At 41.0% G+C, this 26378-nt stretch overlaps 1 long non-coding RNA gene across 4 annotated transcripts; it reads right to left on the bottom strand.

Moving 5' to 3' along the window:
* Positions 1 to 1829: 1829 nt before the first annotated feature.
* On the bottom strand, positions 1830 to 26093 carry LOC125109088 (uncharacterized). Of its 4 annotated transcripts, none has more exons than XR_007130106.1 (4): positions 24002 to 26093; positions 22566 to 22619; positions 11623 to 11746; positions 1830 to 3033 (listed from the first exon to the last, which is right to left on the bottom strand). It is a non-coding gene; the product is annotated as an uncharacterized LOC125109088 (long non-coding RNA). The 4 variants fall into 4 exon arrangements; XR_007130107.1 differs by having other exon boundaries at positions 24261 to 26093; XR_007130104.1 differs by lacking the exons at positions 1830 to 3033; positions 11623 to 11746 and adding an exon at positions 12217 to 13019.
* Between the last annotated feature and the right edge of the window lie 285 nt (positions 26094 to 26378).

Here is a 26378-nt window from a genome sequence, read left to right as displayed (position 1 = left end):
CTGCCCAACATAACTTCAATACTTTTTTTACTAAATTTCTTGGTTGCATACTCTTTGATTATTTCTTCATATGACAATGATTCTTTTTTTCTTAATAGATAATCTTTTACTAGGATCCTGCTATATGACAGGTTTTAATATCCAGGTGTTTTATGCCTAACTCCATTCTAATGTTACATCAAGCCTATGAGGTCAGTGTTATGAATATGAGAGTGGTTTTAATTTTTGTTATTTTTAAAAAATATTTGATTATTTGAGAGAGAGAGAAAGAGAGAGCGCACAAGCAGGGGGCTGAGGGAGAGGCAGGCTCCCCACTGAGCAGGGAACCTGATGTAGGACTCGATCCCAGGACTCAGGGATCATGACCTGAGGCAAAGGCAGTTACCCAACCGCCTGAGCCAACCAGGTCCCCCATGACAGTGGTTTTTAAATAACTTTTTAATAGAGAGGATAAAAAGATAACTTAGTTTTTCCTCTAGCATTTGATCAAATTTGTCTTTATTAGTGGAATATAGTTGGAATGCATAAAAAAACCACTTTGCACATAGTAGTACAGCTATTCGTAGTGCTGCTGCAGTAATTCTGATTAATTCTATTTCACATGGTTTCCATCTTAAAAAAAAGAAAAGAAAATGTATGGTGAATTTGATTTTTTTTTTTTTAAAGATTTTATTTATTTATTTGACAGAGAGAAATCACAAGTAGGCAGAGAGGCAGGCAGAGAGAGAGGAGGAAGCAGGCTCCCTGCTGAGCAGAAAGCCCGATGTGGGGCTCGAACCCAGGACCTGGGATCATGACCTGAGCCGAAGGCAGCGGCCTATCCCACTGAGCCACCCAGGCGCCCCATGTATGGTGAATTTTAAATAATGCATACTGAATTACTGAGTATATTCCTGATAGAACTTCTATTTTGTTTTATATCATTGACAACCAAATATGTATCATATGTATAATGATTAGAAGAATTTTTCCTAGTCTAGATTCTGGCTTTTTATGTTTCAAACTTTATTTCTCCCATAAGACCACACAATTTTTCAGTGCTACCCATATGTTCATAGTATATTATGAGCCCTAGTCCTACCACTTCCATGATAGGATGCTGGGTGAGTCAGTGCAGTGGCCCATAGGAATTTTCCTGGAATCTATTACTAGACAAAGACAGCCAGCAATAATTTCATTAAATGTGACTGTAACTCCTAAGTATCTCATTAAGCCTGAAATTAAATGTATCTCCAACTCAACTTCTGTTAGCTAGATACCTAAAATATCCAAAGCCACTCCAACACCACCTGACATAAGGGGAAATGTGACAAAGGAGAGATTATAGTGGAAAGATACAGTTTTCTAGTCTTAGAAGAGGTCTAGAAGAGTCTTGGAAGAAACTCTAGGAAGTTTCATTAACTTCATGATTAATCTGCTTCTGTTTCAGTTACTTTTTTTTAAAAAGAGAGAGAAAAAGAGAGCATGCTCAAGTGGAGGGGAGAGGGACAGAGAGAGAATCTTAAGCAGGCTCCATGCCCAGCTTGGAGCCTGACACATGGCTCAATCCCACGACGACAAGATCTGACCCAAAATCAAGAGTTGAATTCTTAACCCACTGAGCCTCCTAGGTATCCCTCACTTACTTTTTTTTTTTTCTTAAGTAACCCCCATGTTCATCCTGAGTAGTGAGGACAATCAAAAATCATACACACACACACACACACACGTATATATATATATGATTTTATACATAAAATCATATTATATATATAAATTATATACATTTATATTCTTTGCCCTTTTCATATATGTGTATATGTATGTATATGTATATATATGAAAAGGGCAAAGACAGGAAAAATGAAATAAATGCTGGTGCAGAAAAAGGACAACTAGCAGGAGTAATATAGCAATTATTCTTCCACAGCAATTCTGGAATCCTGGGATAAGCACAATGTTTCTATAACCAGAATGCTGGGATAAGCATTATGAAAGGCAAGGAAAGTTCTTTGCTTAAATCTTAATCTTCCTTCCAAGGAATTTCCTCGTCCGTTGTACTCCATGGCCCCTGGCTTTGCTAGTCTATGAGAGCTTGTTGAGAAATATACCTTCCTTATAGCCTGTTCAGCTCACTCCTTACTGGTACAAATATGAGATCAAAGATTATTTCCAACTCAAGTAATCAAAGAATTTCTTTGAGAACATGATTCCCTCAAAAACTTGGTAGGTTTCTGATCCACTTGCTTCGAGTCAGCAATATGTGCCAATAACCACACCCATACTTCTTTCCTACACATAATTCTTATGCATGATTTTTGTCTTTGCTTTCCTTCTCCATTTCCTTTCTCTCCCTGAATTTAATAGGGGACTAATTCAAGCCATTAGATTTGGATGAGAAGACCACACTCTTAGTCAGATCATTGTAGTCTGGATCTAAATGGATCTTCATTGCTCAAAGGTATTTAATATTTTGTTTCCTATCTAGAAGTAGTCAGCTTTCTAATCTTTTAGCTTCAAAATTTCTAGGCTTCTCTAATTCTCTTTTATTTCTGTTTCCAAAGCAGTCAATTCTTGCTTGAGTTTTTCTCTTTCCTGCAATGCTTTACTAAGGTTAGCAAATAGTAGCCAACACATATTATTACTCTCTTTTCAAAAACTTCCTCTAGAGTGATAGGCTTACTAGGCACTTAGTGCACTACCTTCCAGGTTGCATAAGCAACAGTTGTAGCAAATCTTTTGCCATGCCATGGCAAGTCTCTGGAGTAATTCAACCTCCAATATTTGTTTTCACACCATCTCTAACCTACTATGAATTCAAGATTACATGTTTTAGTTCTTTTTTCCTTAGAGCAGCATTCGACTTAAAGGTTTCTTTTTCAGTGTTAGTCAAGATAAGCTAGATGCTATCACAAACAGTCCCCAAATTTTAATTAGCTTAATATAATAAAATGTTGTCACTTCTATCAGTAACCAATGCAGATCATCAGGGGACTCTGCTCCATGAAGTCATTCAAGGATCCAAGCTTCTATCTTGAACTCCACTCTTTTCAGCTAGCAAATAGGAGTAGTAATGGGAGAACACAGAGGACCAATTAGGAAGCTGTTCAATTAGGAAGTATACTTCCATGTCTGAAACATAACACACTTCCATTTGTACTTCCATGTCTGAATCATCACTTTTATCCATAATCCATGGGCCACATTTTAGTTACAAGACTGCACTCAACTGCAAGGGAAGTTAGGAAGTACAGCCAAACTTTGTAAACAGAAGGAAAAGAGAAACATTTTAGTGACAACTAGCCAAATAGTTCCTGCCATACTTGTCTTCATAGCTCTTATCAGAGTTCTAATTTTTTTATTTTCTTGAATAATTATTCAATAAGTGTCTCTTCCAGTGTATTGTATACAACAGGGAGATCTTTTAGAATGTGGGAGAGGTAGTACATCCAAGTGGTTAAGACTGCAGGTTCTCAGATCATACTGCTTAGATTCAAACCCCAGTGCTACCAATTAGTGGCTGTGTAGCACTGTCTCTGTGCCTCAGTTTCTTCCTCTGCAAAATGAAGATGATACCATTTCTACTTCTGAGAGTTACTGAGAGGATGCAATGAGATAGTAAACGTAAACCCCTTAGAACAGGGCCTATTGTGTTCTAAGTACTCAGTAAGTATTAGCAGCTATTACTATTATAAGTGGGCTTATATGGTGCCTGTGTTTGCTTAAACCATTGTATACTCAATGTTTATTACAGAGAAGCTGGTCAATAAATATTTGTTAATATTGGACAAACATAGAAGAACTCTGAAAACAAGTCAATCTGAATACATTATTCAACAACCAATATTCCACTATTTTAAAGCAACCAGTATTAATTTTTCTGTTTTATATTTATCAAATTAGATCTGACAAACAGTTTAATAATGTCATAATAAAGTGGAAAATTGAACATTAATCACTCAAAATGAAAACATAACTGTACGTTATCATCAAACACACATAAAAATCCAAATGTACTATACAATTACCAATTACTAGGTAGTTATTTAGATCCTTCAAGGATTTATCTTTAGATTATCTTCAGTACAGAACTCCCCCTAGACCTCACCTTGAGCCCCTTAAGTGCAATTTAATTCGGTAAATGTAAAATATACACATTTTCCAAGAGTTCAATTATTGCAAAAGGCTAAGTATAGCTATATCAAATAATACAAGCTTAAAACATTCTCTTTATTTTTTTTTAAGATTTTTATTTATTTGACAGACAGATCACAAGTAGGCAGAGAGGCAGGCAGAGAGAGAGAGGAGGAGGAGGCAGGCTCCCCGCTGAGCAGAGAGCCCAATGTGAGGCTCGATCCCAGGACCCTGGGATCACGACCTGAGCCGAAGGCAGAGGCTTTAACCACTGAGCCACCCAGGCGCCCCTTAAAACATTCTCTTTAAACGTAGAATCTTGACTCTGTGCATCGTTACCTTCCCCTAAATGTCGAAATGGTTTATGGTGGGACAAGTTTCAGAATGCTTTTTTTCCCCCCAAGATTTTATTTATTTATTTGTCAGAGAGAGAGAGAGAGAGCACAAGCAGGGGGAATGGCAGACAGTGGGAAAAGCAGGCGGCTCCCCGCTGAGCAAGGAGCCTGATGCAGGACTAGATCCCAGGATCCTGGGATTATGAGCTGGGCCCAATCAAGACCTGAGCCAAAGTCAGACACTTAACTGATTGAGCCACCCAGGAGTCCCAGTTTCAGAATAGTTTTAAAGACACACATCTATTGTCAAAGCCTTGACCTGAGTTTTGAAGGAAAATAAAAAATTCTTACACTGATTTCTTTGTTTTGCTCTCATTAGCTAGATGAACCTTCAAGGTAACTATAAACTGTTTCTGGCTTCTCTACTTTTTCTGTCTGGGTCAGTCAAGAATATGTTGTATCGTTGGTCTGCATCCATCAGCTCTTCAAGGAGTCACATTGCGTGGGGGTTGGGATGACGTTTCTCGTGATCTGTAAACCCCAGAGACCAAACTTGAGGGTTTATTTAGGGTTTTCTGTGTCCTCTGGGTTTTTCATTTCCCTTTGCTTTGGTATGCCGTATCTCCATATACAGCCAAATCAATTTCATGACATTTAAAACTTTTTCTGATGTCAAGTGGAGAAAAGGAACAGAAAAAAAAGATTTTTTACAAAGTAATAAAAGTTAAAACAGAGGTGTTTAAGTGGTGCTGTTTTTACCTGTCTGTTCTTGTCCAAAAGGCACATTCCCAAGGAGGGAAGATTCTACTTGGTTCCTTAAATTGTCAAAAGCCCCAGCCCAGATTTTCCAACCTACCGCCATACTCTTGCAACATTATTTTGTAGTTGGTTGATGCCAAGGCAAAAAGATATCCTTTTAGTGGTTAGAGAAGATCAGTTACTTAAGTGATTTCATATTGGTGCTGTATTTATGGGTTTGCAATAAAACAACCTTCAGGGGGGAAAAAAGTGTCAGTCAAGAAAAATGAAGTGTTTTTTGTTTTGTTTTTAGATTTTCTTAGGTATGTTGGGCTTTCCCTCCTTTTATTTTGTTGTCTTAATGTTATTTTAAAGACTAAACCCTATATTAATGGAATTTTTTAGATTGTCCACATGAGCTTATGTGTGAGAGAACAAAACTGAAATGGGTTTTTTTTGGGGGGGGGATTCTTTTTTTTAATTACATGTTTAATATAAGCAGTGTATGAAAGAGCTCCAAAATCTGTAAGATGCTAAATGGTAGGGTTGTTCTAGCTTCTAACCATAAAGAATGCCTAGGCCTAACTAAAATGATTGCAAGAGAAAAAACAAAGAGCATGGGAGGATATACCCCAAAGTGTTCAAAAGTAATTGCTTCTAGGAAGTAAAACTGAAAGGGGGAAGACAAGGGTAGAGAGAGGTACAGGGGATTTTGCTTTTATATTATTTTAATATCATAAATGTATTTTAATTTTTAAAAACATTAATGATATAAAAACAAAAAAAAATAAGTTGCACACTCTCACCCACAAATTATATCTGTAGAGACTGGTTTAAAATATCATGCTTATTAAATAATTGTTCTCCCAAGTTTGGCATGATTGTTATCTTTCACCTAAGACTTTCCAGACTTACTGACCTCAGAAAAGAATCAAGCAATTAACAGTCTTGTAAATTCTTGGCAAGAGCTTGTGTGAATGAATCTATCCTGTGGGGATCACCAAACATGCCTCACTTAGGGGGAGTTGCTGGGTAGATACATGAGGGGGTGAATGAATGTGGACACAAGCTAATGTTGATAGCTTTGTTGGTGCCACTCATGACATGCAAAGAAAAGAGACCCAGCATGGGCTGAGGAATTAAGTTTTTCTAATGCCAACCTAGGATTTATGCCATGAGGTGGGGCTGGAGATTGTGGAACCAGCTTCAAAATGTCTTTCTACGTGCTACAGCTTCACCACATTTACTGGATGTTGGGCAAACCTTAGACATGATAACTAATAATTTTTATCTGTCCACCATAACTATACACTTTTTCCCCCACAAGGAATTCATAGCAGCCTCTTATAAAATTGAAATTCTGCTGGAAAATACTTTAAAATAGCAATGTTATGGTGGAAAGCAACCAATCAGGAAAATTCAACTCTCAAAATTAATAACACAGGAAGCTCTCTACTTGCAAATAAAATATTTCCAAAAGGTCATTTGTAAGTCAGTTGTTTGAAATCAGGAACAATGCTATAAATGATGGTTAGATTGCCAGCCCCCAAAACATGTAGAATGCTGATCCCAACCTGCCTGTGTTAAAACCACATTAATGACAACCTTATTCAAGGTTTTGAATCAGACAGGTCTGTAATTGAATATTGTCCATTATAAGCATCTGTAAGTTGATGTTGCAACCGAAATGCATATTATAGCAACACCGTTCTGACTTTCAAAGAGCTGACTTACAAATGCCCTCAGAGATATATTTTATTACGCCCACTTTTCAGACCAAAAAAATGAGCCTCAGAAGTATACAATTAGAGTGTGGGGAAATCAGGGTTTGAACCCATGTCTATCTGCAGCTGAAGGTCAAGTTCTTTTCAGTGTACCAGTTTGCCTCTTAGTCTCTTTGGGATTCTCATTTAGAGATCCTTGAACGCCAGGCTGAGACATCTATCAACAATGTAGTTTTAGCAGCAAGCGATATGATCAAAGTGTTGTCACAGAAAAATTAACCTGTGGATGGATAACCTAGAGGAGGCACTGAAAGTGGGGAATGCAATTAAGAAGCTATTGCAGAGCTGGTGGGGGAGGTGGGGGGGTGTCTCTGCAGAAAGGTCAAAGAAGAAAAGAGTGTGAAGGGAAACAACACATGAATGAACAGTAAACAAAACCCTCACAGACCTGGATGACTGCCTCAGAAGCTGAGGGAGAGGAAGGGGTAAAGGAGAGTTTTGAGGTGCAGTGCCTAGTGATGGAGAAAATGATGTCAGCATTAAATGCAAAGGGAAACTTCAAGAAATGAGGTGATTATATAAAATAAAATATGGTGATTAGTTGCCATATTTTCACTGGCCTACATCAGAATTCCTTTCCTTCTGTGGGAAGCTGAAGGGAATTAGAGGTCATTTTTGTCATGACTTAGGCCAGTTGGAAGCCCCAGCTCAGCTTTTTAAATTGGAGGCGGGGATAACACAAAAACCAGCAGTTAGGTACCACACTGGAAGTTAGGTTGAGAATTGAAGTCCAGCACTGATAGTGGGGGAGGGGGGGAGATGGGGGGACAGCCAGCTCCAGGGCAGCGTCCTCAACAGACTCCTCCTGTGGGGTGAATTTGGCTGTGCCTTCTGTGCCCTAGACTGCCTGGGTTCCTGCCCGTTTTCCATGCTTGGTCCTCTGGCTTCCCTGTCTACCCAGTGAGCCACCTGATATCCTCCCAGTGAATTCATTTTCTGTGTGACTTAGCCAGAGTGGGTTTCTGTTGTTAGCAGTTGAGAACACTGAGTGGCACAAACACTTTTAAGATTTTATTTATTTATTTGACAGAGAGATCACAAGCAGGCAGAGAGGCAGGCAGAGAGAGAGGAGGAAGCAGGCTCCCTGCTGAGCAGAGAGCCCGATGCTGGGGCTCGATCCCAGGACTCTGAGATCATGACCTGAGCCGAAGGCAGCAGCTTAACCCACTGAGCCACCCAGGCGCCTCGGCACAAACACTTTTAAACAGATTATGCTAGCATCATGCTCAGATGCCTAGATGGAAGCCTCCAGCACACAGTTTGAAATGTGGGACTACAGTTTAGGAGAGGGCTGGGTCCAGGAATATAGATTTAGGGTATTTCTAAATAGAGTCAAAGATGTAAGCCATGAGAAATCATCACGGGAAAAGATTTGAGAGAGAGAGAGAGAAAAAAAATAAGCAGAGTGTAGGACTTGAGGGACCACCAATATTTACTCAGGAGGCAAGAGAATGAGTCAGGGAAGAAGCAGTAACAGTTGTAGGAAGCAAATTGAAACTAGTGCCATAGTGGTGCACCTGGGTGGCTCAGTTGGTTAAGTGTCTGCCTTTGGCTCAGGTCCTGATCCCAGGGTGCTGGGTTCGAGTCCTGAGTCAGGCTCCCACCTTCATGGGGAGCCTGCTTCTCTCTCAGTCTCTCATGAATAAAAAATTTTTTAAAAATAAAAAAAAGATCAAAAACAACCTAGTGCCAGATCACAGAATGCAAAGGAGCCAAGACTTTGAAAAATGATGAAAATCAGGTGATATTAAATACTAGGGTCCAAGGAAGAGGAGAACTGAGAAAGGGGCACTAGATACAGTGATTAGAAGGCCACTGGTCTTTAGAGAACTGTTTTATCATGATGGTGGGAGAGGATATCAGGTCGTATGGGGGGTGAAGACTAAAAGGGTGTTGTGAATGCAGAAGGAGAAAACACAGGTCATCGTTTTAAAGAAGTTTGGCAGGATTTTGTCTGTCTTTTTCACTGTTGTTATTTCCAGCTCCTAGAAAAAGCACCTGGCATATGGAAAGTGCTCAATAAATATCTGTTGAGTGAACAAAGAAGAGCAGAAGCAGAAGATTAACTTGAGCTGAAGAATGGTAATGGGGCATTTCTAGAGTTGGGGGTACCTTACTAAGTCTTCTCTCCTCCTCCCTCCTTCAGCTGGAGAACTTGATTTCCTAGACTTTCCAGTAGTTACCTATTAGATGCTTCCTCCCCACCCCACACTACTATCCCCCTTACTCCACTAGTCACTCTGTTTTTACTGTAAGCTAATAGAATGACCATTCCTTAGATAACAATTCCTCATCCATGTTCATTTCTTACTATCCTCAGAAAATAATATTTCTTAGACTAATGTATGCCCCTCAGAGGTAAGTCCAATATTATTCATCCATATTTATTTTCATACCACAGTAGACTCTCAGCAACCTGTTGCCAATGACCTGATAAAACTAAGCCTGATTAACTAGAAACTTAATTTCAGGTATACGATCAGATGGTATAGCAATTGCAGATTTTAGACACTCACTACCCTATGATCCCTTAAAACATCAAAATTTAAATCTAGTAACCAAATGACCAAATATAGTATCAAAACATTATAAAGAGGGGCGCCTGGGTGGCTCAGTGGGTTAAGCCGCTGCCTTTGGCTCAGGTCATGATCCCAGGTCCTGGGTTCGAGCCCCACATCGAGCTTTCTGCTCAGCAGGGAGCCTACTTCCTTCTCTCTCTCTGCCTGACTCTCTGCTTACTTGTGATTTCTCTCTGTCAAATAAATAAATAAAATCTTTAAAAAAAAACATTATAAAGAAATCTTGTAAAAACCTACAGGTAATGGCCTCTAATTAAAATAACAATAAACATAAAATGTAAGATTTATTTTATTTTAAAATTGTCTCTCTCCAGATGTCAGAAGTCTATGAGTAAAGAACAGGTATTTAAAAAAAAAATAGGGGCACCTGGGTGGTTCAGTCAGTTGAGCACCCACCTCCTGATTTCTGCTCAGATCATGACCTCAGAGTCGTGGGACTGAATTCCCCTTCGGGCTCTGCACTGGGAGTAGAGCCTGCTTAAGAGTCTCCTCTCCCCCTGTCCCTTTGCCCCTCCCCCACTGTTCTCTCTCTCACTCATTCTCAATAAATAAGTAAGTAAATAAGTAAATAAATAAAATAGAAGTTTAAAAAATAAATTGCAGGGGTGCTTGGCTGGCTCAGTCAGTGGATCGTGCAACTCTTGATCTAGGGGTTGTAAGTTCAAGCCCTATGTTGGGTGTAGAGATTACGTACAAAAAATAAAATATTAACAAATAAAAGAATAATAAAAAAATAAAAAATTGTAACCGGAAGTGTAAGAAGTCTAAATGGTGTTTAAGCACAATGAAACGCTTGGGCTATATTAAGAAGATTAAAGGCCTGGAGGTTTCCCCGCCCCTAGTTTATAGTTCTTCATGGGCACAATTAAAGCCCATAAAGGCTTTGCAATGTACTTAAAAAGCAGTTTCCTTTTTGCCTGAAGACTTTAGGGAGGTAGTCTTTGAGTTCCTATTGTAGGTCCATCAGAGGAGTAAGCTGTATGAGTGTTACTGTATTAATTTGCCTTTAGGCAGTCAGAAATTATTTTTGGAGAAAGGGAGAGATATAAAGTGAATTATTTGTTTTTGATCATGTCATTCCTTTTCATTTCTTTTCTTGGTAATTTCATATGCATGTGCATGCAAACAGAATGCGTGAGTATGCATGCATGTGGGCCCCCATGCAGGTGGTCAGGAAGCTTTTTGGATCTTTCCTCGTCCTCCGCCTAGTCTAAAGCTTGGCTTTGCCCACACTGAGTGCTTGACCAAGGTATGAATTGTCTGTAATAGAGGAGCATTTTCAGTTGCATAGGCCAAGATGGTCATCATTAATGTCCTCCCAGCACAGGAGTTCTTCATTCTTGGGTACCTAGAGCCTGCTCTAAACTGAATGTTCATTTCTAGATTAGGCCTCCATAGTCATGTCCCCTCAATGTAAACTGGGGAGACTGAAGTTTTGGGAGGATCTATGAATCTGGTAGTCTACGAATGAAAATGAGAGTCTATGGTAGTCTATGAATGAATATGAGAGTCCCTCAGACCTAAACCTTTCATTTCAAAATGGCAGCATTTTTGCACCAGCCTGTGTGGCAAGATGTAACCCAGGTACACACAGTCCATGGCATAAGGTGGGCTACTCTCACACCAAAGCAAGAAGCCATTCCTGTGGAAGCGCCCCCAGAGAGCTTCCCAGGACCAACGGTGTGGGGAAGCCATCTTCTTGTCAGTGTGGAGCAGTTGCCAATCTCAGTCATCCAGGGATTTGCACAAAACCAGGCTCACCAATTTGGCCCAACTGCAGGTCAAGCAACAGAGGCAAAACTAAGGACAGGAGCAGGCATTTCACAGAGGAAGAAATACAAATCACCAATAATTCTGTATAAGGGCAAGAATATTTGACATGTACAAATTAAAATAAAGAGATACCATTTGCCAGAAACTAAATTGGGAAATTAAAAAAAAAATACTATTCAGCATAGATGAAGAGGCAGGAAAACAGGTAGTCTTATATACCACTAATAGATGTGTAAGATGGTTAACATTTCTGGAGAGCATGTTAGTAGTATTTATCAAAAACCCTAAAATGTGAATTACCTTTAACTCAGCATCTTCACTTCTAGGAAGGAGCCCAAAGCAAATCATCACAGGTATCGAGGTATCTACCAAGAAGTCTCCTCACAATTTTATTTGTTAGTGGTGCAAAATAAAAAACAACCTGCTACAAGAAAAGAGGAGATTATAAAATAATCCTGTATGACCTCAGGATTATAAAAGAGATGACCGGTATATATACAGATCTATGGGTAAAAGAGTGAAAAAATATCCACAAGAATGTTTACTGTGATAATGTCTGAATTCTGGGATTCTGGGTGATTATTTTATTCTTTGTACTTTTTTCTATTGCTATAATGCACATGCATTACTCTGGTAGTGAGCAACAGTGCTGTTAAAAACAAAAGGCAATGGGGGCACCTGGGTGGCTCAGTGGGTTAAAGCCTCCGCCTTCAGCTCGGGTCATGATCCCAGGGTCCTGGGATCGAGCCCCGCATCAGGCTCTCTGCTCAGCGGCAAGCCTGCTTCCCCTTCTCTCTCTGCCTGCCTCTCTGCCTACTTGTGATTTCTCTCTCTGTCAAATAAATAAATAAAATCTTGAAAAACAAAACAAAACCCAAAAACCAAAAAGCAATGTACAGCATTCTGAGGACTAGCCCAGGTTCATTTATGATTTAATTACAATTCAGGAGATACAACTAAACTTCTTGCTTAGTTCTCCTATCTGCTCACCGGAGGAGTTGTGGTGTCAAGTGTTTAAGGGCAGAACAGAGTTCTAGTGTGCTTCCGAGAGCTACTGTCCATGAATTCATGAAATCAGAGAAGTTGAACAGCTTTTGCTTAGATGTCTTCTTTGACCCACACTTCACTATTTGGGATCAGGGTCTCCAACAGGGTAGATGTTCCCTCATAGACGGTGCCCTACACATTCCTGCCTGCCTGGGGAGCCGGGAACTCTAAGCTGCTCATGGTTATCCTTGGATTGAGGGGTGCACTGAAGGGAGAGCCAGGAGAGTTGGTGGGAGTACATCCACTTGTGATGCTTCTCTCAAAGCTATAACATCAGATCCTCCCTGAAACTCTTCATGTTCTCATGGACAACTTTTATCTAAATCAATTTATCTAATCAATCTGGTCCTTAAGTGATCTCCATGCCCCAGTCTCATTTTCCCACCAGTGTTCCCCATAATGATATCTAAAGTCTTGGTCACTGTAAGTATATTAGGTGAGACCTAGTAGGCATTTACCTAGAGCCAGAATACCTATAGGGGTGGACTTGAGAGAACTGGACACAGCGTTTTCCCTCAATCATGTCACCAGAAGACAGATTATTTCACATTGTCTTCAAAGTAGAAAGGGGAGAATGAAGAATAAGCTCCCTTTAAGGAATCCGGTGAGTTCTCTCTGTAAGGAATATTGATGTTTCCTCACAGCCAACCCTGCAAAAGAAAGACTATTGTGAAGGTAAAGAAAGGCAAATCTTCTGACATGGAAATTGAGACATATTTTCTTGGTGAAATCACTTGGTAACAAGGGAATACCTTCTTGTGTCTTTGTCTGTCATGTTCAGCATCTTTAAATGAGCACAGCTAATCCCCTGAATATGCAAGTTAGCCCAGGAGGATATAGTGAAATGGACACTCCTACAATTCTGAGGGTATGGGGGCATGATGGTTATGGAGTCCTTCTGGGTATGATGTTTCCAGTGGGCAATTTGTCAATCTCTATCGAAAGCCTAAAATCATTCATACCATTTACCACAGAAAATATAGTTCTGAGAACTTATTTTGAGAAATATTTACATATTTTTTAAGTAGGCTCAACTCCCAGCATGGAGCCCAATGCAGAACTTGAACTCACAACCCTGAGATCAAGACCTGAGCTGAGATCAACAGTCAGATACTTAACCTGGCACTCAGGTGCCACAGAATTAATTTTTTTAATATGCAAAAAAACTACATAAGAATGTTCACTGAAGTGCTATTTACAAAAGTGAAAAACTAAAAAAAAGTCCAGTAATTGGAATTAGTTAAATAAAGCATGGAAGGGTACGAAGAGGCCATTATTCATTATATACTTATTATTTACTTGAATAATATTTAAGGATACTAAAAAAACCTCATGATAAAAGTGAAAAAGTATGTATTATAAACCCAGTGTAGATATATAGATATATAGTACACTATATAGATATATAGTACACATACATGCATACACACAATACACATTTGTTATATATATATATTTTTTCATTTTTTTCCAACCTTATTAGATTGGCTTCTCTTCATGTATCCTGATTTACTCTTCATCTTGTAGGACTGCAGAAAGTCCAGTCCTCTCTCCACGTATTTCTGAGAATCTCGAGAAAGTTTTATATATTACATCTCTGCTGGTTTCCACTGGTCACCTGCTCTAGGACTCTCCCCCAATCACCCCTGGACTTCTCATAATGGCTTTTCCAGCAGGCTGTCACTCTACAATCTACCTTACCGTGAAATGTGAAAACCATCTTCCTATTACCCAAGACACATCTGACATAAGGCTGCAATTTCAACAAACTCTGTGAAGTCTTGAGGATTACATAAGGGAATTACAGTGCAGAGAAAGAAAACCTAAAAGTGGATATCGGATATCACTGCCTCTAAAGTTCCCTTGTAGAACCTTTTCCCGGGGTTCCCTCTGGGCAGTCCCTCCCCTTAGCTCTCAGCCTGCCATGCCTGGAGCTTCCCCACCCTCTTGGTTGGGGCTCTCCTCTGGTACACTTGACCCAAGTCTTGGGGCCCCAACTTCTTTTTTCTTTTTTGAAAGATTTTATTTATTTATTTGAGAGAGACAGACAGACAAAGACAGAGAGCACAAGTCGGGAGGACATGGAGAAGCAGGCTCCCTGCTGAGCCTGGAGCCCAATTCAGGGCTTGATACCAGGACCCTGGGATAATGAAATAAGCTGAAGGCAGGGGTGCCTGGGTGGCTCAGTGGTTAAAGCCTCTGCCTTCGGCTCAGGTCATGATCCCAGGGTCCTGGGATCGAGCCTCACATTGGGCTCTCTGCTCAGCAGGGAGCCTGCCTCCTCCTCCTCTCTTGAGCCTTGAACTGGGCTCCCTGCTCAGCAGAGAGTCTGCTTATCCCTCTGTAGCTCTCCACCCCAGCTCATGTGCTCTCTCTCCCTCTCAAATAATAAAATCTTTAAAACACACACACACACACACACATACACACACACACACACAAACACAAAAAGCCATTTCTTACTGGGGGCAGGTATACCTCTGTCTGGATTGTTGCAATGTCTTGTGTCCTCTGTTGATGGTCAGAAATGAGAAGTTGGAGGGGTGCCTGGGTGGCTCAGTCAATAAGCATCTGACTTTTGATTTCAGCTCAGGTCATGATGTTGGGCTTGTGGAATCAAGCCCCCATCAGGCTCAGTGCTGGACATGCAGTCTGTTTAAGGTTCTCTCTCTCTCTCTCTCCCTTCTTCTCTCCCCAGCTTGTGCTATTTCTTAAAAATCAAAAACCTGAAATCTCAGAACTACTATTCTTTTTTCACTAAAATCAAGATACGATATTGAAGTGTTCTATGATGTTTTAAAATAAATGACTATGAAAATTTGCTATCAAGAATGTATTTTAGAGTTGCTTGGTTCAGTTGGTAAGGCCTGCAACTCTTGATCTTGGTGTTGTGACTTTGAGCCCCATGTTGGGTGTAGATATTGCTTTTAAAAAATGTATTTTTTTTGGTAACAAAAATGCCAGACAAATTCCCAAAGGAACAGAGTATACTCAATTTTTTTTTAAGATTTTATTTATTTATTTGGCAGAGACAGAGATCACAAGTAGGCAGAGAAGCAGGCAGAGAGAGAGAAGGGGGGTAAGCAGGCTCCCCACTGAGCAGAGAGCCCGATGAGGGGCTCAATCCCAGGACCCTGAGATCATGACTTGAGACAAAGTCAGATGCTTAACTGACTACACTACCCAGGCACCCCATGGCTTTTTGTGTTATTCAACAGAAACCTCAGCATCTCCATCTAAAACATCTGCATTTGGATTACTCCATTGGCTCAGGGTGTCTCCAAGAACAACTATTGCCACTCCTTTGGGTCCTCAGGAACATAAAAACAGTTGTTACTTAAAGATGAAGTCTACCGGGGCGCCTGGGTGGCTCAGTGGGTTAAGCCTCTGCCTTCGGCTCAGGTCATGATCTCAGGGTCCTGGGATCGAGCCCCGCATCCGGCTCTCTGCTCAGTGGGGAGCCTGCTTCCTCCTCTCTCTGCCTGCCTCTCTGCCTGCTTGTGATCTCTCTCTGTCAAAAAAAAAAAAAAAAAAAAAGATGAAGTCTACCTTCCATCCTTAGAAAGTTCAAGAAAAAAATTTTTTTTAAAGATTTTATTTATTCACATGACCTCAGCTAACTGCAAAGAATACTGGGAAATGTAGTCCAGTCATATGCCTAGAAAGAAGAGAAAATGGGTAGGTGATCATCTAGTTAGTCTCTGTCACAACACACAAGTTTTGAACTATGGAGTTCATAGTCTGTCTGCTATATCCATGAAAAAGCTAAGAAAACTGATCTGTAGAGAGAGAAGAATGAAGCAGATGTTCATATGGAAGCAGAAATAACAGTGAAGGGGAGAGAGAGAGAGAGAATTGTATGGTTTCTGGCTTTCTACATTGTGACGCTCCTTTTTTTTGTTTTGCTTTGTTCTATTTGGTACATACGTAATTTTTGTAATAACAGTTTTATTGAGCTATAATTCACATCCCATAAAATTAAGGCTTTTAAACTATGCAATTGAGTGGTTTTTTAGTATAGTCAGAGTAGTGCAACCATCATCACTATCTAATTCCATAGCATTTTTATCCCTGCAAAAGAAACTCCATGGCGACCTGGCTGGCTCAGTTGGTGAAGCAGTCGACTGTTAATCTCAGGGTCATGGGTTCGAGCCCCATGTTGGGGCTCAATTACTTAAATCGAGATTAAGTAATAAGATTACTTAAAAATAAAATCTTAAAAAAAAAAAAGAAAAGAAACTCCAGGCCTATTAGCAGTCACTCCATTTCCCACTCCACACAGTGCCTAGTAACTACTACATTACTTTCTGTCTCTATGGATTTGCCTATTCTAACCATTTAACATAAATGGAATCATTCAGGATATGGCCTTTTGTGTCAAGCTCCTTTCACTTATTCAAGGTTCATCCATGTTGTAGTATGTGTCAAGTTTCATTTCTTTTTATGACTAAATAATATTCTATTATATGGATATATCTATTTGTTTATCCATTCATCAGTGGGTGGGCATTTGAGTTGTTTCCACTCATTGCCTATTCTGAATAATGCTGCTGGGAACACTGGTGTACACATTTTTTTTTTTTTTAAGATTTTATTTATTTGACACAGAGAGAGATCACAAGTAGGCAGAGAGGCAGGCCGAGAGCAGGAAGCAGGCTCCCTGCTGAGCAGAGAGCCTGATGTGGGGCTTGATCCCAGGACCCTGGGATCATGACCTGAGCCAAAGGCAGAGGCTTAACCCCCTGAGCCACCCAGGTGCCCCTGGTGTACACATTTTTGGGCACACATCCCTTTTCATAGATGTGGAACTGCTGGCTCATATGGCAACAGTCCTATGGATTAACATTTTGAGGAATGACACTAGTTTTTAGAAATTTTGGCTGCCCTTTAGTATCCTTCACACAAATACAGGAATTCTTTTTTTTTTTTTCCTCTTCTTTCATCAACCTGAGTTAGTTTCAATAATATTATTTATAACCTCAAGAGCCTTAACAAAGTCACCTACTCCCGTTGCTTCTGGTTTAGACCTTCCTGATTCTTCCATCCCCTTTATTTTGGCTCTATGTTTGCCCGCCTTTTTGATAGTGTTTTAGTTTGGCCTTTTTTTGGCTACAAGTATCAGGCACTCATTCCAGTTAGCTCAAGCATGTTAAGAAAAATACATGATAAGATAATGCGAGTTTTCAGAAACCTAAAATCAGGAACCAGAATGGGCTGGCTTCGGGGAAACCAGCGCTAGAAGCTAGTTCTCAGTTTGGTGGGGTGGGCAGCACAGACCTCACCCACAGAAATCCCTAAGCGTTCACAGCCTTTCATCATTAGAAATATAGGACAGCCATACTCCTTTCTGCCCGGCTACTAACTAGTAATGTCTCTCTTTGTTTACATGCCACCTCTAGGAAAAAGGGACTCTGATTTGTCCAGCATCTCTTTTCATACCTGGCTATGGGTCAAGGGAATCTAGCCAATCTGTGGATGGATGCTCCTTGAATCAGTTGCCTACCTCTTATCCAATCACCTGTGAGAACAGAAAGCTGGATCACATAGTACAAAACAAGACTGTTGGACCTAACTTTTTCTTTAGTAGGGACTAGAGGTTAGAGCAGTTTCCACTAGATGATACTGGTATAGAAGGGCATGGTGATTGATCTCTTTGGATGTGGTTTGATATTTTTAATAGTTAATGAAAATGGGTCACTTCTTTTTCAATAAATTTCTGTCTTTGGTCTTAGCAGTTCTTCCAGGATACAGTTTCTTGCATTCAATCTCCAGCTTTTTGGATTGTAACTAAGGGTAAGATAAAGCCATGGTCCCATCCTGAGGTTCAAGTACCTCCCTGTGAAAGGAACTGAATTAGGCACGGGTGATAGAGACATTCTGTTCCCTTGTATGGTGTGAAGAGTAAAGGAGTAGAAAAGAGTCCCTGAGAAGACCCTGTTTCCTATTCCCATTAGAGCCCCCCACCCCCGCCATTCTCACTCTATCTTCCACCCTACTTCCTAAAACAGTGTGGGCTACAGCCACAGTCAAGGCTCAAAGAGTATAGCAAGCTGTCTACAATTGTCAGGTCTACTTTCAACATGTCACAGCTGGAACAGAACAGAAAGCTCCTTGAGTCAAACTTAAGCACTGGGATGGGTAGAAAACTGGCCTTAAATACATTCTTTCTATAAGGACAGACCCAGAGAAAGAAGTTTATTTATGAAAGGTAAATGCACCTCCTCTCTCTCTGCCTGCCTCTCTGTCTACTTGTGATCTGTCAAATAAATAAATAAAATCTTAAAAAAAAAGGGGGGGGGAGCGCCTGGGTGGCTCAGTGGGTTAAAGCCTCTGCCTTCAGCTCAGGTCATGATCCCATCATCCTGGGATCGGGCCCGCATCGGGCTCTCTGCTCATCAGGGAGCCTGCCTCCTCCTCTCTCTCTGCCTGCCTCTCTGTCTACTTGTGATCTGTCTGTCAATTCAATAAATAAAATCTTTAAAAAAAAATGTAAATGCAGGTTTTAGTATGTTAGAATGAGCAATAAATAACTTTTGAAATGAAAACTTAAACTGTAAAATAAGTTCTTTTGGGGCACCTGGGTGGCTCAGTGGGTTAAAGCCTCTGCCTTTGGCTCAGGTCATGATCCCAGGGTCCTGGGATCGAGCCCCACATCGGGATCTCTGCTCAGCAAAGAGCCTGCTTCCCTTCCTCTCCCTCTGCTGGCCTCTCTGCCTACTTGAGATCCCTGTCTCTCTGTCAAATAAATAAATAGAATCTTTAATAAATAAATAAAAAATGAATAAAATAACTTCTTTTTAGAATATTAAATTTTGAGTGTACGTCTACCTATTTTTTCCTTAACAAAGTCAGAATTTTTAAAAAAACCATTTGGAAAATCTTCCATTTGGAAAGATATACTGATTTCTAAAGAGGGCAGGCTCATTGTCTGCCCTAATTTTATTTCTTGTTCTTCGTCTGTTTTTTTTGTTGTTGTTGTTGTTGTTTTTTAATATTCTTCCTGTAGCTAATATCAAGCATGGGTTTTCCAGATTGTCTGGACATACTCCAAAAGAAATATCTCACCCATATCTTTAAGGAAAAAGGCATTGAGTAGCCACATGTCTAAAAGCTAAAGTAGCTTGAGGGTAGGCATGAGGACAGTGATGGAGGACAGAGAAGGCAGGGTTTCATTTTTTACTAGCAAACTTTTGATTGGACTTTCTGAACCTCAGCATTTTAGGAATTTGAGTTGGTCAAGTTAGTTGTGAAAGACTCGTGTGCAGCAGGAATTGGAAAAAGAAAAGATTATTTGCATGAGTTTTGCACTACCCAATTGGATACCCACTGTTCCATAATGGGGCACAACACAAACTTATTTGTTTATTTTAAGGCTGTCTGCTGACCTGCATTGTGAGTTTGCTCAGAGGGCCAGCATGGCACAGAGAGGGGGAGTCGAGAGCCCAGACCTGGGGCCTCTGAAGGCGGGTGCTGGTATCATCACTTGATTGAAGAATCACTTCTCAATGGCTGGCTGGCTATAGTCCAAACAGTCCTTAGTAAGGCTGGCTCTTAGTAGTTTAAGGAGTCTCACTGATGTAGCAATCAGGTTGCTCTTTTAGAGTACTTGTACGTTCCTAAGTATATTCCAAAGAGGCTGGATTCCGATTCACAATATGGATGAAAATGTGAAAAGATGAGGCTCAGGGTCTTACTGGAGTGATGCTGCGGATTTTAGAACCGAGAATAGAGGTGCAGAATGTGGACAGAGAGGTGAAGAGTATGAACTTGGGAGCCAGACTGCGTGACTTGGAATCCTAGCCCTTCTTTTCCTAGCCCTGCAGTCTTGGGTAAAGTACTTAACCTCTCCGTGCCTCGATTTCCCAATCTGTAATATGGGGATTAAGTAACCTTACTTCAGAAGCATCACATGAGTGTTAAATGAGTTAACATTTTGAAGGTGATGAGGGCATTGTGTAACAGTTAGCTAGTAAGCACTGTACGTATTTCTTAAGTAGAAGAAGTAAAATATACTGATGGCTGGCGAAGCTAGTGTTGATTGGCTCCAGGACTCTGTATTTTCAGATGAGAAAAGGCTGCATGCTAGAAACAACCCAAATTAGAACAGATCTAAACACACTACATTGTGGTTGTACCAGGAGACATCGTACTAACCAATTTTAAAATGAGGTATATCTGTGTATTCTGCTGTGGAATAATCCCTAAGACGTATCGTCAGGGGAGAGAGAAGTCCCCATACACCATACGTAGGAATAATTAAGGGATCTAGCACTTCTTGAGGATTTTCTATGCATCAGGCATTGTTTTAAAAGCTTTGTATATATATTTAAAAGCATCTGGGTGGTTCAGTCAGTGAAGTGTATGACTCTTAGATTTGGCCCAGGTTGTGATCTCAGGGTCGTGAGATAGAGCTCCCCATTGGGCTCTGTGTTCAGCACAATGTCTGTCTCAGACTTTCCCTCCCTCTCCCTTTGCCCCTCCCCCTGTGCACACACACTCTCTCTAAAATAGATAGTAAATCTTTTCCAAAAATCTTTGTATATATTAATTCATCTCATCTCCATTCAAGGAAGGTCTTGGCTTTTTCCCCATTGTGGAGATTATGAAATAACTGAGTCCCAGAGAGGTTATGTAATTTGTCTAAGGTCACCCCGCTGGTAGGTAAATGAGCTGGTATTTGAATTCAGATGGTCTTGTTCCAGTGTCCATTTATTAATCACTATGGTGAATTACTCTTCCGATAGCATAGGCACACAAATAAAACTATATACATATAAAGATAAATACATATGAAAAACAAAATAAAACAAAGTCTGGAAGCATAGACACTAACCATGAACCCCTAAAGAGAGAAGTAGGACTGAAAGGGGTCAGGTGGAGGCAGATGATTAAGGAGAAGGGGGACTTTCACATTTTATTATATATTTACTTGTATTTTATTTGACTTATTTAGTGTAACACAAATGTGAATTCATATACTGCTTTTGGAAGTAAAAAATAATTGTAAAGTAAATGAATTTATTTTACTTAACAATATGTACCCCAACATTTATAGGAGCAATGTCCATAATAGCCAAACTATGGAAAGAGCCCAAATGTCCATCGACAGATGAATGGATAAAGAAGATGTGATATATATACAATGGAATATTACTCAGCCAAAATTGAAATCTTGCCATTTGCAATAATGTGGATGGAATTAGAAGGTATAAATGAAATAAGTCAATCAGAGAAAGACATTTGTCACATGATCTCACTCATATGTGGAATTTAAGAAATAAAGCAGAGGATCATAAGGGAAGAGAGGAAGAAATAAAACAAGATGAAATCAGAGAGGGAGACAAACCATCAGAAACTCTTAATCATAGGAAACAAACTGAGGGTTGCTGAGCGGGTGGGGAATACGGTAACATGGTGATGGACATTAAGAAGGGCACATGATGTGATGAGCACCGGGCATTATATTGAATATATATACATATATACATATTCAATTATATGAATTGGGGCGCCTGGGTGGCTCAGTGGGTTAAGCCTCTGCCTTCGGCTCAGGCCCTGGTCTCAGAGTCCTGGGATCAAGCCCCGCATCAGGCTCTCCCTTTGGCAGGGAGCCTGCTTCCCCCTCTCTCTGCCTACTTGTGATTTCTCTGTCAGATAAATAAATAAATAAATCTCAAAAAAAAAAAAAGACTGATGAATCACTGACTTCTACCTCTGAAACCAATAATACCTTATATGTGAATTAATTAAATTTAAATTTGAATAATAAATAAAAATTTAAAAAACAGAAACAAAAATACCCTCAAACCATTATGAAGGCCTTACTCTATACCAGGCTGTGTTCTTAGTGCTTGACAGTTATTGAATAACTTAATTCTCTTAAAAATCTCCAAAAAAAAAAAAAATCTCCATTTTCCAGATGAGGAAAGCTAGGTACTTATCACACAGCTGGTAAGAGGCCAACCTGGGATTTGAACCCATAGAGTCTGGCTGCAGATTCTGTATTCTTGGTCACTCTACCATATACGTACACATGTGTGAGCTGAGCCCTGAACCAATGGTCCTTACCCATGTTCAAGGGCTTGCCCAGGCTACCACCCACTCTATGCTATGGGGAACACCTTTAGTCAGGTGGTCAGAGGTACAGGCTATGCAATCACCCAAACAAGGACATGGATTCCATCTCCACTGCTTACCAGTTTTGTGACTTTGGGCGAATTATTGAACAGTTTTGATCTCCGGATCTTCAACTGTAAAATGGAATGAATAATTGTCACTATGTCATAAGGTCGTTACGAAGATCAAAAACATTAGCATATACAAAGTGTTTAGCACAGAATCTGGCACACAACAAGAAACAACTCCTTGTTAATTATTACATTATGATTATTAGTTTATTATCTTGGTACCTCCTTTCCAGGGAGGCCTTTTCTCCCATCTTTGTTTGGGACACAAAGGCACATGCCATTGACCTAGCACTTGTAGTATAAGGAATTTGCCCATCGATGTGCTTGCAAAAAGTACACCCAGGTATATGCATAAAGACGTCACCGATGTCTGTTTAAGCCATCGACTGGAATGACCTAAACATTCATCATTAGAAAACTGATCAAATACATTTTGATATATCTATATAAGGAACAATATTTGGGGATCCTAGGTTGGCCCAATAAATGGCAGCCCTCTTCCCTGCTCTAGCTCTGAATAAATTGAGAAATAAAACTGAGGACTGGCAGACGAAGGCCTAATAATGCCTATAAAAGACAAAGTTGGATGTGGTACCACACACGATCTCACATTAAATGAGAGACACATTTCACAGCACTGAAACCCAGAACCAAGCATCTGTTCACCCTAGTTCTGCCTACTTCTACGGCAGCAGAAGGCACACTCCCTACAGGAAGCTTGGTGCTAAGCAGAAAGGGCAGAGCTGAACCCAGCATGTCTAAGTTGTACTTCCAAGCTTGTTAGTCCTCAGGGAGTAGAAGGAGTAAAGGGACAGAAAGGGGGCAGGAATTACGTTGAGTGCCGCTCATTTGGAAGTCACATTCTCTTCTTACAAAGACTCTGCAGACATTAGAAGAAGGGAGTATATCTGCAGTGCACATGTGGAAAGATCTCTAAGGTAGCTTTTTGGGTGAAAAAAGCATAATGCAGAATAAGTAGAGTAAGACCGCTTTTACATAAAATTTTGTTAAAGGACAGAAATCAATATGTAGTACCAAGAATAAAAAAAAAATTGTAATAGTGGTTATATTTGCGGAGAGGGACTCAGGCAGAATGGGAAGTTTTTATTCTTCCTTTTACGCCTTTTAAAAATTGTTTTTATTTTCTTCCCACATATTCACGACTTCTGTGTTTATTATTTTTAATGCTGTTGGGAGTAGTCTGGACTGTGGGGCTCATGACTATTACTGCGTTCATCTTTATACTGTCAGGCAAAAATAAGTTGTAATGCATGTTATTTAAAAAAATAAAAACAAGGCAGCCTGAAAAAAAAAACCAAAAAGTTGCCTTCTAGCTTCAGGAATCCTAATGAGCTATAATCAGAGAGACGCCAGACTAGTCAAAATTGGAAGAAAGAGCTATAATCACAGGAAAAAAAAATGAAAAAAAACACACACACACACACACAAATAAAACCTCTCTCCACAACTTGAAGTGTCCCAGAAAAAGCAGGAGTAAAGACAGCAGGCCGACTTCAGGAAAAGCAGACAAGAGGAGCTGGGGTGGGGCCTGGAGGCGCTGGTGTGGGCGATACTGTGGAAAAGTGTCAGAAAGTGAAAACCGCTGTGAGGACGTGGGGACCCCAAGAAAGAGACTGAAGGGGCTGAGGTATAAAATAAATCAGAAGGAGCTTAGGAGGAAAGGTTGCCCTGATTCTGACTCACGGTCTGATAGTCCTCAGGCCTTGAGTGGCCTTGGAGAAACCAGGTCAGGGTTGTATCACCAAAGGCACTGTGCTGGAGAAAGACGATGGACAGCTGGGTTGCTTCCTGCAGCCTCAGGTCCTCAAAATGAGGTCAGGGTGACAGACCCACAGCCAGGCATGTTAGGGTCTCTCAATCAAGGGACCTCATGGCTCCTCCTTTGGCCTGCCAAAGCTCTGGCAGAGAGGAGCATCCTTATGGGAAAGCCTGCATGGGGCCTCATTACTTGTCACACTCCTCTGTCGCTAGACCAGGCCCTGTGAGAGAAGTCTAAAGAATTGATTTTCATGTGGGCGAAATACAGTAACTCATGTTGCAATCCTGCTCAAATCACGGAACAGATACTTTAAGACCCAGATTCCTTAAGGCGGCTTTGATTTACCACACACTCCACATTCCGACGAGCGTCTGAAGTGAGGGTCACTGCCCACGTGAAACCATGTCTCACCGTTCCCTGGCAGTTAAGCGCTCAAGAAGAAAGAGATTTCTTCAACTTCCTTTGGTGCTCACAAAATGAAAGCAGCCGTTACATAATAAAGCCTGTAAAAGGCTCCATGGGTTGAGAAGTCCCCGATGTTTTTCCTGCCTTCAGTCATTTTCTTTGTTTAAAGTGTTCAGAAACAGTGAAAGTTCAAGAAGAAAAAAACATTTCCAGCAGGAAAATGAGTGAGAGAGTTAGTCAGCAGCGAGACTCACTCATACGGCCATGAGGCTGTAACTTAATCTTGACAACATAGTCTTTCCTGGAAGAGATTCGAACAGCGATTTATCATTTTATAATTTGTGGTTTACATTTGAGCCATAAACCAAGCAGATGCATTGGTTTGAGGCACTTCTGATTCCTTTTAAAGTCCCAGGAGGCAGGAAGACAGCTTCAAACTTGAGGCCCCAGGCTCTTGGGGTTTCACCAGGAGAGCACAAAGGACAAGGTTTCTGTATTCACTCTCCTTCCTTAGGAAATGTATGGAATGCACGCCTTTGTTTGTTTTAGACGCGGGGGGAGAAAGGCAGACTTTGATAGCTGGAGCCATGAGCAGGCCCCCTCCTATCTTTGGAGGGGTGGGTTTTCATATGTTCCAGGGTCCCCTGGGAAATGAGAAGCTGGAAGCTGAGAGGGGGAAATGGGTGGAGAAAGGGGAAGCAAGGGGGAAGGGCGGAGTGCCGGAGATAACTCTGCTGACTTCACAGTTTTCCACTGGGGCCTGCCCTGCCTACCTCTGTTGACATCAAAGCTCTTTGCGCCTGCTCAGTCTGCCCTGCCGGCCAGCCGCCACTGGGAAGGAAGGAATTGGCTTGGAGCCCTAGAACAAAATTGAGAACAAAATTTCTGAAATTAACTTTGCCTTAAAAAAAAAAAAAAATAGGATTTTCAGCTCTGGTGGCAGCTCTGGGATCGCCTCCCACTGGGGTTCCAAGCATCCACCAGGGACAGAGGGCACACCTTTTACAGAGATGTCTCCAGAAACCTGAGCAGCTTCCCAAGGTGTCTCACTGGTTCTACAGCAGTGTTGGCTGTCTGTGGGCCCATGGGTGCGGCTTTCACAATCATGTTGGGGCGCCTGGATTCGGGAAGGCTTGCCTCCCCTCCTTGGAGCAATGTAGCGCCTCAGATCTTTGCTGGCAGCTGAGCTCCCATGTCTGTTGCCATTCTCTCTCCTCCCTGCTCCCCCCGTGCTGCGACTTACTTGTTTTCCTGCCCCCTTCTCTGTTTCTCCCTGCAGCAGTTCGCTTGCCTGTTCCCTGGAAAGGAGCAGAAGTAAGATGACCATCCTGTCTGCTGTCCCTGGTGACTTATCATTCTAAGACCAGGACGGAAAACATTGCAGCACCCTCGCCGGGCAGACAGAGTCACCCCGGATTCCGCATGTTGAAACCGAGTTCTAGAACCCAGCTTTAACAGATATACACATGTGTATGATATTTCACAGTTCTGTCCTCCACCAGCCCCAGACTGTATTGGAAGCATTGTCTTTTGCCGTCTTCTACTGTTCAATGTGAACGCAAAGATGAGCCTGGGCTCCACGTGGGGCCTGGGTGTCCAGCTTCAGAGCAAACCTGAGCGCTATGAGCAGTTTAGAA

This window comes from Lutra lutra, chromosome 9 (assembly GCF_902655055.1).
Source record: "Lutra lutra chromosome 9, mLutLut1.2, whole genome shotgun sequence".
Taxonomy (NCBI): Eukaryota; Metazoa; Chordata; class Mammalia; order Carnivora; family Mustelidae; genus Lutra; species Lutra lutra.
This window is presented reverse-complemented; position numbering and strand designations above follow the sequence as displayed.